At 45.0% G+C, this 17011-nt stretch overlaps 1 long non-coding RNA gene across 1 annotated transcript; it reads left to right on the top strand.

The window, feature by feature from the left end:
• The first annotated feature begins 5444 nt into the window (after window positions 1–5444).
• LOC147027335 (uncharacterized) lies at window positions 5445–13358 on the top strand. The gene is made up of 2 exons (XR_015056995.1): window positions 5445–6058; window positions 10262–13358. It is a non-coding gene; the product is annotated as an uncharacterized LOC147027335 (long non-coding RNA).
• Window positions 13359–17011: the final 3653 nt, after the last annotated feature.

Genomic DNA, 17011 nt, shown 5'->3' with positions numbered 1-17011 from the left:
TTTTATGGAAAACGGCTTCAACTCAAAGTACCAAAACGAAAAGGAAGAGTCAAACGCTGCATTTGTTACAAACAAAAATCTCTTCCAGGAATCCCGAGGCATGAAGAGTGTTTCTTTGTGGGGGAACCGTGCTCGCTCTCATGTAAGTCTTCGTAAGGCACACTCCGCCATTGAGGGCGTCACTGGCCGTATTCACTGTTCAACACAATGGGTGGGATTGTCCGTAACCATGGAAACCAGACTGAAACAGCGTTCTCAACGAGTCGCCATGTTCCCGCATCCCCAGCAATTGTAGGTGCTGGAAGGTTGAGACAGCAGTTCCAGATCCTCGCCATTTTCATTTTGAGGAGCAAGCTTCGATGAATATGGCGCTGAGCACTCAAAGCTTGGGATGGGTAACATTGAGCATACTACTGATAAAATAGAGGTTACGGTCCGCAGTGTCTAAAGGCAGAATTCCCACAAATGCCAAAGTCGTTACTCAATGAGAGAGAACAGATGGTTGTGAATGCAGAGCTGGAAAGGGCAAGCTGGCATGGAATATTGCTGAGATGAATGATGGAATGGTGTCAAAGCAGTCGTTGAGAGAGGGAACGATGGAGTATTGTTGAGAACGAGTGGTGTGTTTTAAAAAAATTTTGCCAAAATAAAAATTGAGTAATGTTAATTGGAGAGGAATTATGGGATGTTTTTAGAGAGGGAACAAACAGGCCTGCTTGTGGGATCAAGATGTCCTTCGCCAATTGAAGGCACAGACGAGGCAGTGGTTGAGACGTACGCAGGGTTGGTGCAGTCGAAGCAGATTCTTGGAAAGACTTGTTCTGGGAGGTTTGCCATTGCCTTCCAGGGCAGGAATTGTGGAATGTGTCCAGGGTACCGGCAGTAACTCGTCAACTCTTCAGGAAAACAACCACATGATCATTAACGTTCAACAACGACCGATGCTTGGTAGACCGGACTCTCTGTTTAACACCCAGCCGAGGGATGGCACGCACATTGATGAATCACCCAGCCTGTGAAATACCAGAATGGCAGTTTATAGTTGGGTCGGGATTCGAACCCAGCCGAGACAGCTCAGAGGCAATTGCACGTACCCCACTGGCCGAGGCTTTATCAACAGCCATAAATTCTGCTGATCATTTGTTCGTTTTGTACAGTACTGTACTTTCTTTCCAGAGTGCATTTGAAGGGGCAATATAAGAGGTTGTTATGGTATATGCAAGTACTTCGAGTGTGCAATTGATAAAACGAAAAAATATTAAAAAAGGAATAGAAGTGGGAGAGAACGGAGGGTAATAAAGTACGGGAAGCGAAGAGGAGGTAAAACAATGTTTATGGGATATATGGTCCTTTAGATTCTGAACACCCTTAAGATCCTCTATAACTATATATACCCCTTAAGACTCTTAATACCCCAAAAACCCTTTAGACCCTTTAGACCCCTAAAACCCTCTATAACCACAAGTCCCCTTAAGACCCTTTAGAACCCTACGATCTTTTAGACCCCTAAGACCCAGTAGATCCAAGAGACTCTGAAGACCTTCTATCTGAGGGCCTTCTGCAGTAACACTTGAGGGTCACCACCAATAATGAAAAGCCCCCCACCAGGTAAACAACCTCAGTACCAGCTAAGAGGGTGCTAAATAGAATTAATTAATTAATTATCTACCTCTGTTTTTTTGAGGTTCTGCTCATCTTGGTTTGTAGCACAGCGACGTGGCACAGAAAAAGTCCCACGTGGCAAAGAGACAACGGTGTCCATGACAACAATTTCACCCAATTATAATTAAATGGGGTTTTTTTTGTGTTTTTATTGTTAACAAACCTCAGGAATTTTTCAAGATATAAGGTTAAAACTTACACATCTTATTTGTGTGCATGTGTAGTATTAGTGGGGCAACTTAGCATAACAATTGTGCATTTTGTGAGGAAAGCACCAAATTCGGCACACTAGTAGCCTAACACATTATGAACAGATTTGGATATTGGGCCATCTCAAATTCAGCCGCTGATGGCTGTGGCAGCCATTTTCCACTGCCATCAAAAATTTTGAGATGGCCCAATATCGAAATCTGTTCATAATATGATAGGCTACTAGTGTGCCAAATTTGATGCTTTCCTCACAAAATGCACATTTGTTATGCTAAGTTGCCCCACTACTTTCCTTTATCACCTGTGTAAGTATCTCAAATGCCTGCCAGGTGGACTCAAAATAAAGGACACATTTTCAAATTGAATATACTACTGCATGCCCGTAGATGCGTGGCCATACGTGCAAACCCTCCCCCTCCCCCCCTCCACAAAAAACTCCAACCGCGTGCCAGAAACAACAACCACACAAGCCGTTCCTTCGCTTTCACGTGCCCGTACGTGCGTGGCAGTACGTGCAAAAAAAAAAAAATATATATATATATATATACTTTAAAACTGCTTGCCAGAAACAACCACACAGGCCGTTCCTTCGCTCTCGCGTGGCCGTACGTGCGTGGCAGTACGTGCAAAATTAAAAAAAAAAAAAAAAATATATATATATATATATACTTTAAAACTGCTTGCCAGAAACAACCACACAGGCCGTTCCTTCGCTCTCGCGTGGCCGTACGTGCGTGGCCGTACGTGCGTGTCCGTACGTGCGTGGCCGTACATACAAAAAAAATAAATAAATAACTTACAAACCGCGTGCCAGAAACAATAACCACACAGGCCGTTCCTTCGCTCTCGCGTGCCCATATGTGCATGGCCGTACATTCAAAAAAAAAAAAAAAACTTTCAAACAACCACACAGGCCATTCCTTCACTCTCATAAACGACGACTGGATTGGGGCATTGTGTTTATCTATAAATGCGGATAAGAAATCGAGAAATTATTGGAATACAGTAAGTCATCACTATCAAAAAGTAGTGCATGCCCGTACAGAATGTTCACATCATTCCACGAATTATCGCTTGCATTGAAGTAACAACTGCTGTGATACTTACACACAGAGTTAATTAAAATCAAGTTTACCTCCCTGTCTTTGCTTGCCATGACATTGGCTGCCATTTACCATTGGCACTCCCACCCCACGGTAACTAAGGCACCGATCGATCCCCATCGTAACCAGCACGGCACGTGACGTCATCGTCGGGTCGGCCGGACGTGCACCGTCCTGCGCAGAAACGCCCACGCAGCAACGTGTCCTGTGATTGGTAACTCGATGGCGCATCGGCCACGCCTACGCAGCACGTGTCCTGTCATTGGTTGGTAAATAAATGGCCATAACTTGGGAATCACTTGTCCGATTAATATCAAATCTTGAAAAGGCACATCCTCAGGTCCCCAGCAATATACCTGGCAAGTTTCAATTAGATCGGACCAGTGGTTGTCGGGAAACAGCGGTCACAGACATACAGAAACACACACACACACACACACACACACACACACACACACACACACACACACACACACACACACACACACACACACACACACACACACACACACACACACACACACACACACACACACACTGCTAGAATTATAGATAGATGAAATGAGGTCAATGAGATGACAAATGAAGGGGTTGAATGCAGACTGCAGAGCAATGAGTAAGGAAACCCGTCGTTGTGAATCGTTTTTACCACCAAATTGAGATGTATTTATCGTTGGCAAGCGTGTTGAGTAGAGCTGAATTCCTTAACACTTCCAAAGGCCACAGCGTTTTGACAATTGGAAACAAAAAAAAGTTGTGCACTTTTTTTGATAAATTATTTTTGGAACAATTTTTCTTCAATAAATAAATAATAATAAAAATCGTCTCCATGTACATTGTACACACCTTTATCTCGTTAGCACCTCTTCATAAACAACATCGCTGAGGAAACGGCGCTTCTTCTTTGTTTCCTCGTCCAGGGCAAGAATACGGAGGCTTTTAATGGCCAATTATTCAATTAGCGCCAACGTATTTTGCCTTTTCGCAAGGAAAAACACGAAGACAAGACAAGACAAGACAAGACAAGACAAGAGAAGAGAAGAGAAGAGAAGAGAAGAGAAGAGAAGAGAAGAGAAGAGAAGAGAAGAGAAGAGAAACCCGTAATGGCGAACGCGGCTGAGTTTCTCTTCCCCATCGACCACGGCTACGCAGCAACGCTTACTGTCATTGGTTGATAAAAATGGCCGCAGCAACGGTTCCTGTCATTGGTTGATAAAAATGGCCGCAGCAACGGTTCCTGTCATTGGTTGATAAAATGGCCGCAGCAACGGTTCCTGTCATTGGTTGGTAAATAAATGGCCATAACTTGGGAAGCACTTGTCCGATTAATATCAAACCTTGAAAAGGCACATCCTCAGGTCCCCAGCAATATACCTGGCAAGTTTCAATTAGATCGGACCAGCGGTTGTCGAGAAACAGTGGTCACACACACACACACACACACACACACACACACACACACACACACACACACACACACACACACAGATTGCTGGAATTATAGATAGATGTATTTTTTTACATTTCTGCAGCTTAATGACGAAAACCAAGAAACAGACATCCTGTATGAAAGAGATAGTTTAGGAATGGCTGCTAAGGAGCCACCTTGACCAATGAGAGCAGCTGCAGCGCACCACCTTCATGCCTTGCAATGGTGAGTGAGCCAATCAGGAGGGGCGATCTGTCAATGCTGGAGCTCGTGTTGCGTTGGACTTGCGAAACACTTGGCTGTGTTAGGAATCTCGTTTGAAAGTCACCATTTCCCCATTTGGTGCACATCAGCCTACTCGCAATGCGAGCAACCGGTTACCATAACACTGGTTACCATCACATGGAGGGATGAACAAGTAAACTTGTGTTCCACACAAAAAAGGCTCAGAAAAGTAAGTCCAGAGCCAATCACGAAAACACTTCGAGGAAAAGGGTATTTGGCCTGTGGTTTGACGTACTGGTGTGCTGTGTGTGTGTCTGTCTTTGTGTGTGTGTGTGTGTGTGTGTGTGTGTGTGTGTGTGTGTGTGTGTGTGTGTGTGTGTGTGTGTGTGTGTGTGTGTGTGTGTGTGTGTGTGTGTGTGTGTGTGATTATAGTTACTGGAAACAATTCAACCACGGAAAAGCATCATCACTGCCAGGAATGCTGCCTCCCAGCCATCGGACACCCTGCCCATTGCTTCTCCTGCACTCACATGAAAGCTCGAGCAATGAGTCACGATTGTGGTTCAAAGTTTAAGATCCTTTTCTTGAAACAATAGACCTGGCCATGTTTCCTTTCACCTAGCAGGGGAACTAGCTGTGCATGCTTTCTGCTGTGTCCTGGCAGGACAACCACCACCCGAATCTTCAAAACACAAAACAAGCACTTCAACTTTCTTTCAGCATTTTCGTCACCAAAACTGACCGATCAGTTTAACGTCCTTGCTGGAATTTCCTTCATCCTTGTGTCGTGGCAAGCGCAGATAGTTGCACTACATAGCATTTCACTGTTGAGCCAAATTCAGGGTTTCACACATCGACCGCACCATTCCAGAAACACAGTCGCGACTCGTGGTGGACTTCACCGTCACGTGTTATCAGATGTATGAATAATAGGAAATTTTCTCGAAATTTCATTTTTTAAATTCCACATGATGCAATGCAACACTTTCTGCAACATTGTGTATTCAAACTCCCCCCCTCCCTGTGGTGCTGTCGTGGAGAGGGTGGGACAGGCAGATGTCCTTGCATAGGGCTTTGCCATGGTGCACCACTCACAAGGGACAGTGTGCAATGGTCCCAGTAATCTTTCATGTGAGTTACGTCCATCGTCCACTACGAGGCAAGAAGGTTCTGGTTGCATGACTCATGCGATGGACAATGGCGATTTGGGGCGAACGCCCCCACCGGCCTGTGGACCAGATGCAGAGAGAGATCGAGGGCTGGCCCCATGGTGTGCTGGTTTGCATAATTTGTCCCAAGAACTTGTTGAGACACAACGTGAGAGATAAACATCAAATGCCGTGCTGAAGGGGTACGAAGGAAGCGCGTTGGAAGAGGCGGCCTGGCCTGCCCGAACGCAGCCGAAGCGCGCAACGCTCCTGAATGCCTGGTACGTGTAAACAATACACCGTGCAGCAAACAATGGAAACACGTCGCCATGGCAACTGCTGTGGACGAAAACCTCAACAGTATTTCTGATCAACTAAAAATTAAAGGTCACCGAAGAGAGAAATTAAATAAACTTCCCAGGGATGCACAACATCGCCGGCACAAACGAAGCTGACAAACGGAACTGGAGAGCTCGATTGGTTGAAAAACATTTTCAGAGACTCTCAAGTCAGCAACGTTCAGCACAATGAAGGCAGGGACGAATTTTCATGACGACGGTGACATGGAATCAAGGAAATCCCAAGGCTCGGTTCGGTCAGAACAAAGATTCCAAAATTAAGGTTTTCAAGATGTGAGGATCGCGTCGCTCGTCTAAGGCCAGAGGCTGGAAAGAATTCTTCGCAACTCATTTTTGGCGAAGCGAAGAAGCAGAACAGACGTTTTCGTTTTGGAGAGTGGGGGGGGGAGAAGGAGTGGGGGGCCCTCTTGCTGAACTAGAGCCCTGGAGAAAGGTGAAGGGGGCACTTTTGAATGAATTTTTGGCCCGTCAGGGTACTTCATTTTCCAGGCAGAGCCGCACGAAGCCATCTGGGAGACAGGAAATTCTGCTCACTGGAGTCCTTACAGCAGAATGAATAAATTGCTTTCCTCCAAAGGATTGCGTTGAGATTTAACGGAGGGGATCGCAGACGTTTGAATGGCGCTCCACCGTTATCTCCTCCGGTTTCTGTTGCTTTTCCAGACGACTGAGTCAAAGCATACAAGCTGTGGCTGAGAAGCACACGTGGAACCATGTGGTATGCATTACTCAGCTCATGAAATAACTTCTGTGCAAATCATGACGACGTCGGCCAAAGGCAGCGCATGCTGGGCTGCGGCACACATGGCAGCAACTTGCACTTATACAGTGCACGTCGTAGTCTGTAAACAGGTGGTGCAATCACAAAGATTCCTTTTTGCACAACTTGTCAACACATACTGTATATTGCCAAGTGCTATGGGATGGAACAGCAGAGCACAGTCAGTCATATACGTCCAACACGTAAAGCTCATTCTACACCACTGGCCGACTCATTCAGCGACTCACATTAATGTTCGGTACCTCCCAGGTGACGTCGGAAACTGAAATTTCATGAGCCGACATACATCGAGGCCGTTACACCGAAAACAAACAAAAAAAAAATCCTCGGAAAGCGTCTGTAAATGGAAATATAAATAAATGAAAATAAATAAATGAAAATAAATAAATGAAAATAAATAAATGAAAATAAATAAATGAAAACATATAAATGTAGGTGAGCGACTTGAGAATGGGGAAGCATGGTTAATCATTGCCTTACAATGTGTAAGCATACCCTGCTGGTATTCATATATATATATATATATATATATATATATATATATATATATATATATATATATGTGGATGTATATATCGCTCGCTGCCAACATTATGCCTGATGTTAGGTTAACAGTTAAGGTGGCTGCCTAAAGATCTTATAGACCGTGAGCTAGGTGGACTTTAATTTGTCATTTCAGCACAAAAGGTTCGATTGTCCGATACCATTGCATCCACTGTACATGGGTCATGCTAAAAGGTCATTACCCTCACCAAACGAGGGGGTATTACATTTGGACCTGTTTGTTTGTCACTTTCAAGATCGAAGATTTTTCATGTACATTGGTCAGTCGATTTTGATATTCTGTCTGTCTGTCTGTCTGTCTGTCTGTCTGTCTGTCTGTCTGTCTGTTTGTCACCTTCAGGTCACAATTTTAAACCAATCTTCACGAAACTTCACCACATGGTGGAGTTTGTCATAAGGAACAAGCCTATTGTTTTAGAGTTCAAAAGGTCAAAAGGTCAACATCGGCCAAAGGTCAACAACTTCGGTGAGATTTCTAAAATCCACAAATTTCATCCGATTGACTTGACATTTGAATAGGATTTATATGTCAGGTCAATTAATTCAACCAGCAAATTATTTCTGAGGTCACCATCGACCAAAAGGTCAACATAGGCCAAAAGTCAACAACTTCGGAGAGATTTCTAAAATCCTCAATTTTCATCACATTCACTTGAAATTTGAAGAGGATGCATATGCATCAGGTTACTGAATTCAACCAGCCAATTATTTTTGAGGTCAATATCGACCAAAAGGTCAACATAGGCCCAACGTCAACAACTAAGGTGCTATTTCTGAAATCCTCAATTTTCATCCGATTGGCTTAAAATTTGAAGAGGATTTATATTTCAGGTCACTGAATTCAACCAGCCAAATATTTTTGAGGTTCACATCGACCAAAAGGTCAACATAGGCCGAATTTCTAAAATTGTCAATTTTCATCCGATTCACTTGATATTTGAAGAGGAGTTAGATATTTGGTCATTGAATTCAACCAGCAATTATTTTTGAGGTCAAATTTGTTTTTTGGATTTTGCAAGTAGCATGCTCCGCACGACATCTTCTTCTTGTTTGTTTGTTTCTCTGTTTGTCTGTCTGCACAGAACTTTCGTGTTTTTCTCCACAACTGCTTGTTGGGTTGAGTTAAAAAATTTCACCATTGGTGCGACTACTCATGCAGAATGTTTTAATGATAATTATGATGTCATAGCTCACGTGGTGTGGCAGCCATGTGGGAAAACTGGAAAAATTTGGACCTCTGTATCTCTGAAACCGCACCAAGGAAAAAAATGTAACTTGGTACACGGCAAGTACTCCTCATGGGGAATGAGTGTGATTTTTTTTATGGCATCATAGACCCATAAAGACATTATTGCATATGTTATTATTGCCTTTGTTATGAAGTCATTATTGCATATGCAGAACGCCACATCCGATCAGTATGAAAATTGTTGAGGGTCATCTCGGAATAAAATGGTCCACAAAAATGTTTTGATGATGTCATTGGTTATGTGGTTCGGCAGCCAGATTTTTTTTTTTTTTTTTAAACCTTTAAAAATCTTCTTCTCTGAAATGGCTGAACCAGTCATCACTGCCAGCATCACAATATGAACATCACAATAAAGTGGCAGTTCTAATTATGTCTCTTATTCATTACGTAACACACCAGTACACAAACGCCACACAACACACCATACAAAACTACACAAGCACCACAGTCCCACACCAAAGTGTCACCTCCAACCCAGAGGCCTCGGCCCAGCGACTCTGTCAAACAGACAAAGATGACATGGTCAACATCAGTTAAACATCAAACGGAGCCACCAATCCGGATTTCGGGCTTATTTGCCCTCATCAGGACGGCATACCGATAAATATCTCACCATTGATGACTACATTTGTCGTTTATACATCAGATGCTCACCATAACAGTTAGGAAGTGCGTCTGATGTAGATGTAAATTCAAATATGTATACGTATTATCAACATCATTATTATTATTATTATTATTATTATTATTATTATTATTATTATTATTATATGTCACAATATAACTGAAAATAAAACAATGGTTTATCTTAGGAATTTTTGTTATTGTATTTACAGAGATCGAGGCTCATGGAAGAGCTGAATCACACAGACGTGACATTGGCACAGCGAAGGACGATGGCATACAAGGGAAGCCGGAGAAATGCGAAAAGGATCGAGCACATGCCGAACTAGTACCGCACTCGATGGAGTGCATACCTCCGCCAGGTATGAACAGTTTACCTTTTGTATCCACTGATAGGCCGGATCCAGACCTTAACCAAAACCGAATCAACTTGTTCTTGTTAAACACTCAATTCATCCACCAAGTTTCGTCCGAATCCATCCATAACGTTTTGAGATACCCTGCTCATGACAAACAGACGGATAAGCAAACAGGGGTGTAACATAACCTCAGTCTCCATCCGGTGGCAGAGGTAATAAACAGGGACAGAAAGACAGGGTGAGAGGACCTAGTGGGCTGATCAGACACGGCACACGTGATCAGACAAGAAAAACTGGCTAACAGGGAAATGTGGCAAAGTTTGAGTGGTCATGAGAGAACAGATGTGCCAGCACGTTACACCGAGCGAAAAGGTTTTTGAAATGCGAAGGACGATGAAATTGGCCACCTTGCATAGCCAGAGGAGGTGACCATTCAAGATGGATCTAGGGAAGAGCAGTGAAATGGCGAACTTGCACGGTTTAATTTTCTGGACCAGTTGCTGATGATGAGTAGTGAACGTTGTGTCGCCCACCCTCCTCCTTTGCAGGTTGAAAGAGGTCGGAGGGAGCTGTGGATCAGGAAGGGCGGGATTACGAACCCGAGCCTTTTCACCAAAGGCACGATTCAAGTATTCCACCATATCACCAGGCATATCCATTGTGACTCCTTCTTCGAGTGAGAACATGTTCCCGAGACGTTTGTTCATGGAACTCTTTGAAAGCCCCTTGTGAAGGACTTTTTATTGAAGTCACACTCAAATTCATGCCTGGTGTTGGCTTAACGGTTCGGTTGGTGGGCTTGGGATCCCAGGATCCTGAGTTCAAATCCTGCTTGGCTGTTGAATTAATACCAGGTGGGGTTGATTCTGCCCGTCATCCTTCTGAGGTTGGCAAAATGAGTACCACCTTGCAGGTATCCTGTTTTTGGAGTGGCGACCCGTCCAGGATTGTACCCAATAGCCAAGGAGACTGCTTCGGCAACACCAACGCTCTGCACAGAGTACGGTCCCAATGGATGGACACTCAAATCCAACACATTGAGTGATTGAGTAAAAGCAAAATACATTGTTTTATTTTCCTGTGGTGATGGCTCTGGACCAATCACACTTATCGGTTTGAAAGCACATCGGTGGCCTTGTGATTTGTAGATGACACATTGCTCTCGTCTAGTTGATGATGTCTAGTGGAAATGTTCTTCTGCTCCAAATGATAGAATTGGTAGGTAAAGGTGGTGACGCAGCACATTGCGGTGAAGTCCATTGATTCGTTTCAAAAATGTACAATCGTAGGGTCCATAGATAAGCTTGGCAGGGGGCTCCTCGTTCTGACTCCTCAAAAAATTACCTTTCTTTCCCTCTTCCTCCTATTCTGTCCCCTCCACTAACATATAAATTTGTTTGGAGAAGTTGTCACAAGAGGTTCGAGGAAAACTGGAAACAGCGGACCGGACGGTATTTGTTCGAGTACCATGATAACACTGTTTCCATGGAGACTGCCGTGTTGTTAAGCAGTAGCAAGCATTCCGTTCCGTTGGAGTGCTTGTTTGCGCGCTTTGAATCAAGCAAGCCGCTTGCCAAGTGATAGCAAACTGCTTGCTAACGGAACACACACCTGGTGTTGGTATAGCACAGGCATGATGGATCAAATGGCCTTCTCCTGCATCGGATTTCCTTGTGAAATAGAAATAAATGTAATCGTGAATCACCTCCTGCAGTAACCCCTTCCGGCGTTTATCATCATCAAGTTGGTCCAAATGGATAAACACCAGCGACATTTCCACGGGGAATTTGGACCGCGGTCCACCTTTTGAGGGCGGCACTCCAATTCGGTAGCGACAGCTTACTCAAGCTGAGCAACAGCTCGTTAATCGAATGAGACGTTCATCTCCGATGCAACAATCACTAAATTAAACTTTTCTTTCCTGAAAATTCCGCTGTGGTTGATCGAAGAGAACTTGAAGCAACACTGCACTGCAGTAAAATGTCTCTCCGGATCACGCTATCAGGACGGACGCACGCACGCACGCACACACACAGACCGATGGACCAAATTTTGATTGGTCTCCACAGCCTTGTTGCATACCCGCCTGCTGTATTGTTTGAGCATCAGCTTGCGTTTCACCAAGCCCAGACATGCTTGAGGCCTGCGCAGGGATTATATTGTCGTGTTGGGTCAGGTTGACACCAACCTGGATATCCATAAGTCTTAACCCTTGGAGGTGAACAACCGAGATCCTTGGACATTATGGCACACGTGCAGGATGGAAGGCGGCGGAGCACGTATCAGAACAGAGGCACACGGGTTTCTACTCGAACCCACAATGAATAAACAAACACCAGGACATTTAACAAATGAGGGTTTAATGAACAGAAATCAAAGATTTATAATGAACATAACTGAACGAGTGATAATGAAAACAAATCAAAGCATAAGGTAATGAAACATGAGGTCAACTGAAAACCTCATTTGAGACGTCTCCACCCTAGTCACAAAAACAGACAAGGGAACACATATAATAAAGTTCCGGGACTTAGCCGTGTGTCCAGAAATGACCTTTTAGGAGCCTGGCGATCCTCGAAATCGCGTGGCCACCTCGTGGGAACACGCACCCCAAAATGGCGCCAAGTCGTTCTCTGCAGTCAGGTACGTGAGGTGATTCACACGGACGGTCTTCCCTCGTTAAAGCTCACAACCCGCCGTACAGTTTCTTCTCACGATCGAGATTGTCACACAGCTCCCTCGAAGCTCCAGGTCCACAAACACTAAATAGCGTCGCCTTCTTGACCACATCGAGGAGAAGCCAGAGAGATCCGATGTCTCAACCTCGTTCCTCACACCAACTGCCCTCTTCTGCATCATCCTACCTCTCACGTCATAACGACCAATCATAAGCCTTGGGAGCGTGGCGTCCTGGTGTGAAGCTGGGAAGGTGGGGTTTTTGCCTGCTCGGAAATGTTTGGCTCTGTTGTTGTTGTTGTCATCATTGTTGTCATAACGTCATTGCTTTTTTTAAAATAAATTCCTATTTATAGTGAATGCAAAAAATGTAGAAAAAGGTTACAGGGGGCAATCACATCCTGGGAGAACTAGCCTTAAACCCTACCTCGTGAACACAGCACCACCACCCCCCCCCCCTCACCCCCAAATGTGGTGACATGTAACAATCTTAAGTTGAATATTAAGTCCCTACTTAATTTACATCAAGATGTCTCCTCCTCGTCCACGGACCATGCTACACCATACAATCATACCTTCACTATGAAGTTCCTCCATCTACCCCACAAACCTAACAATATGTTCATTATTATTATTATTATTATTATTATTATTGCCATATGACACTTAGATTATTATTATTATTGTTGTAAATATTATTAGTATTAATTAACATTTGCTTTTGTTACAATGTTATCATTGTTTTTGTTATTTATTTTGTAATTACAATGCCATTCTGTGGTAGGACGAATTATGCTGCTTAATATCTCCGAACATAGCGTGCATTTAAAACATTCTACATCAGAATACTCCAGTAGAACCCCACAAAAACATGCTACACACACACACACACACACACACACACACACACACACACACACACACACACACACACACACACACACACACACACACACACACACACACACACACACACACACATTGATAGCACAGAAAATCCTTAAAACTTAAGGAATAGAAATGGAAGGAATTTATAGCAAAATTTGCAAGTCAGCGTAAATTTGTGTCCATCTATTTGTTCCTTATGCATGGAGGATGTGGAGGGGGGGGGGCGGTTGAGAATATTTGAAATTGAGAAAAGGAGAAGACAGCAAGATATCAGAGAACAAAGGAGGGAAGGGGAATACAGACGGAATGGGGGAGAGAAGTGAAAGATGTTTGGGAGGGCAAAGGAGGAATGGGATGCAAGGAAGAGGGATGTATGGGGCATAAAGGAGTGGAGGGTGTACATATTTCCACCATATTTGGATATGTCATTAAATAGATGGTTCCTAGGAATACGTTACGATGTTACAAGACAATAAGATGAGAACTGAATATTTGTATTTTCCTCTGTGTCAAGAAATTGGATGTAGCTTGATTCTAAGGCCAGAGCGAACACACCGAAACCAAGCCATTGCCAACCGACACTGCTGACCGCATGCCTGTTCCGGTCCAAAAAATACTGCTCTCTGGAAAGTCTTTTGTGGTTTCTCTTTTCTGGTTTATAAAGAGCCTTCTTTCAGGACTTCAAAAGTTTTTCATTCACATTTGCCAAAAACCAGGTTGCTTGCTTTTAATTATATGTCATCCAATGGTCGCTGCTTCTGCTGCATTCCACCGAACACAAAACAAACGCAAGTCGATCATGTTAGTGCAGTGGGTCAAAGTTTCCATCATGGCAAGACATGACTTGTGCTGCCAGGTCTGGATTGCAACTTTCATGTCAGGCATCTTTGTTGGATCAATCTTTGCTGAAATAATGTGGTTGAAGGTCATGTCAAAGGGCAAGGCGAGTGCTATGACTGTGCAGTGCCCCCACAAAGGAACAAAGCACGATAGCAATCCTGGGTTTTCTCGAGTATTATTACATCCTCGAGTATTATTACATCCTCGAGTACGAGCTCACTTCAGGGGATTCGATTCGGGGTAGGCCCACCTGGAATTGTTTGATGGCCGATAGTGGCTCGACCTCAAGGCCCGAAGATCTCAAGACAGCCACCTTGACCGTTAAGCCAACACCAGGCATTATTTCTCTGACGAGGGACCTTTCTACCTTCCCACAGCAGGAAGGTAGAAATGTTCTTCAACAATTACTGTGATAAGTAAACGAACCACAACTTGGGTTGACCTTGGGGGGCAGACCAAATTGGGTTGGCCTTAGCGGTATACAATCTTGGGTAGGCCTTCTGGGTACACAAACTTGGGTTGGCCTGAGGGGTAGACAAACTTGGGTTGGTTTTGGGTCAGATCAGGTCAGGAATGGGAGCATGCACCGGAGCAGTGCGTCGTTGTGTTCAGTTCCACCGGTACTCCAGGGGCCTCCGTCTGGCCATCCCCCAGCAGATGCCAGGCCCATCCCCATCTCCTTGAGATGCTGATCAACCTGCTGCAAGCACGAGGCACGTGGTCAGCCTCCTGGCCTCTTAACTCACGAGGCTCCCTCGCTGAGAGAATCTGTTGAGCAGGATGAGTGTCAGGAAAATAAGCCACATGTCCATACAGCCACAGCTGACATTCACAGACTATGCAGGTAACAAATCTCATCTGAGTTTCTCTCAGTAACCACTTGTTTGAAACAAAGTCTGACCAGGGATAGCCAATGATTCTCCGAAGAGACCTGGTACCAAAGAAAATAAGACTCCATCTTAGATCCCAGGTCAGAGTCGGAGTCTCACATCCGAAGAGCAAGACTGGAAGCACCAATGACCTGAACACTTGGACTTTCGTCCTCCTGCACAGGGACCGACAGCGCCACACCACATGATACAGTGAATCAAAGACTCCCAGACCCGACCCAGACGTCTATTGACCTCTCACTCACAGCCAGCAGAGACATGAATATCACTGCCAAGTAAGTGAATCTCTCCGTGACCTAAACATCCTCACCCTAAACAGGTGCAGACAGGACAGCAGCATCCAGGATATCATTGAAAGCTTGGACCTTAGTTTTGACCCAGGAAACCTGTAATCCCAGTGGCTCCAACTCCTCATTCAGCACATCGATGCCCCCCAATAGGATCTCCAGAGTCTCCACAAGGATGACTGCATCATCTGCAAAATCAAGGTCCGAGATCTTGACATTCCCAAATGACACACTGCAGCTTGATCTCTCCGACATCCTCTCCAGAATCCAGTCCATACAAGCGTTGAAGAGTGTGGGGGCCAGTACACACCCCTGATAAACTCGAGTAACAATTGGAAATAAGTCGGAGAAGGTGTCACCACATCTCACAGCACTCTCAGTCCCAGAGTAAAGTTCAGACATGAGATCGACCAGTTTTGGTGGCACCCCATGAAGACCAAGAATCCTCCAGAGGGCATCCCGATTCACTGAATCAAATGCTTTACAGAGATCAACATAAGCTTCAAGCAGCCCCTGCCGAAACTCTCATCTGCATTTGGTGAGGACCCGAAGGGATACGGTCAATGGTTCACCTCTTTGGTGTAAAGCCTGACTGCTCTGGACGCTGGTGCTCAAGCAGATGGTGGCGAACCCCATCAAGAATTATCCGAGCAAAGACTTTGCCCGGCACTGAGAGCAGCGTCACCCCTCGGTAGTTGTTGCAGTCCTGGCAATCACCCTTCCCTTTCCAGAAAGGGACAACAAGGCCCCTGTTCCAGTCAGTTGGGATGATGCCTGTTTTCCAGGTAGAGCACAAAACTGCATGCAACGACACGAGTGTAGCATTTCCACCAGCCTTGAGAAGTTCAGCATGGATGCCACAGATCCCTGGAGCTTTACCCAATTTCAACCGGTTCACCGCAGCCTGTGTTGTTTCCCCAAACGAAGGTGTATCACAGTTTATTGGAGGGTCAGTAATAAGTATTGTAGCACAACTGACGTCCAACTCAACAGCTGGTGGATCAGCCTGGAACAGCCGCTCAAAGTAACCGGTCCAGCGGGCCTTCACTTCGGACTCCACTGTCAAGACCCGACCACCCTCCGCTCTAACTGCAGTACACCGAGGGATGGGCTTGGAGAAACGCAATATGTGAATTCCCCTCTAAGCAGGACGAGAATCACTTGACCACAGGTGATGCTCTACCCCCTCACAGATTCCTCGCACATAGGCCTCCTTGTCCACCCTCAGTGCACGTACAGTTTTACCCCTCAACTCCCTGAACAGCTCAGCTCTGCCATTACTCCTGGCCCTATGACTATGGTCAATGCTATCCAGTGTCCCTTGAGAGACAAATTCTTCTTCATCTGACGGTGAGTTCAAAGACATCCACCAGCATCATCAAGGATGGTGGTCTTAAAGGCGCTCCACAAGTCTTCAGGATTCTCCAAAGCACTCAGATCCCCCAGAATCCAACTCAGTATGTTCGCAAATTCCTCAGCTCCCCTCTCATCCTCCAGCTTACCAACATCCAGCCCAAGCTGGGATGGTACCATTCTCCTGGCTTTAAGCTGCAACTTCAGAGTTGTAACCACACGCCTGTGGTTGGTATTGAGGAACTGAGCACTCCGGTAGACCCTGCATTTCTGGATCATCCTCCAGCGACCATAAACGAGCACATGGTCAATCTCCTTTGCCACACCGCCAGCGTTGGAATGCCAAGTCCAGCGATGAGCCTGT

The sequence above is a fragment of the Eptatretus burgeri genome, chromosome 4 (genome assembly GCF_056783735.1).
Source record: "Eptatretus burgeri isolate ZD-2024b chromosome 4, Ebu_testis_v1, whole genome shotgun sequence".
NCBI classification, from domain to species: domain Eukaryota; kingdom Metazoa; phylum Chordata; class Myxini; order Myxiniformes; family Myxinidae; genus Eptatretus; species Eptatretus burgeri.
The sequence above is the reverse complement of the archived record's forward strand: the minus strand, read 5'-3'. Positions and strand labels throughout refer to the sequence as shown.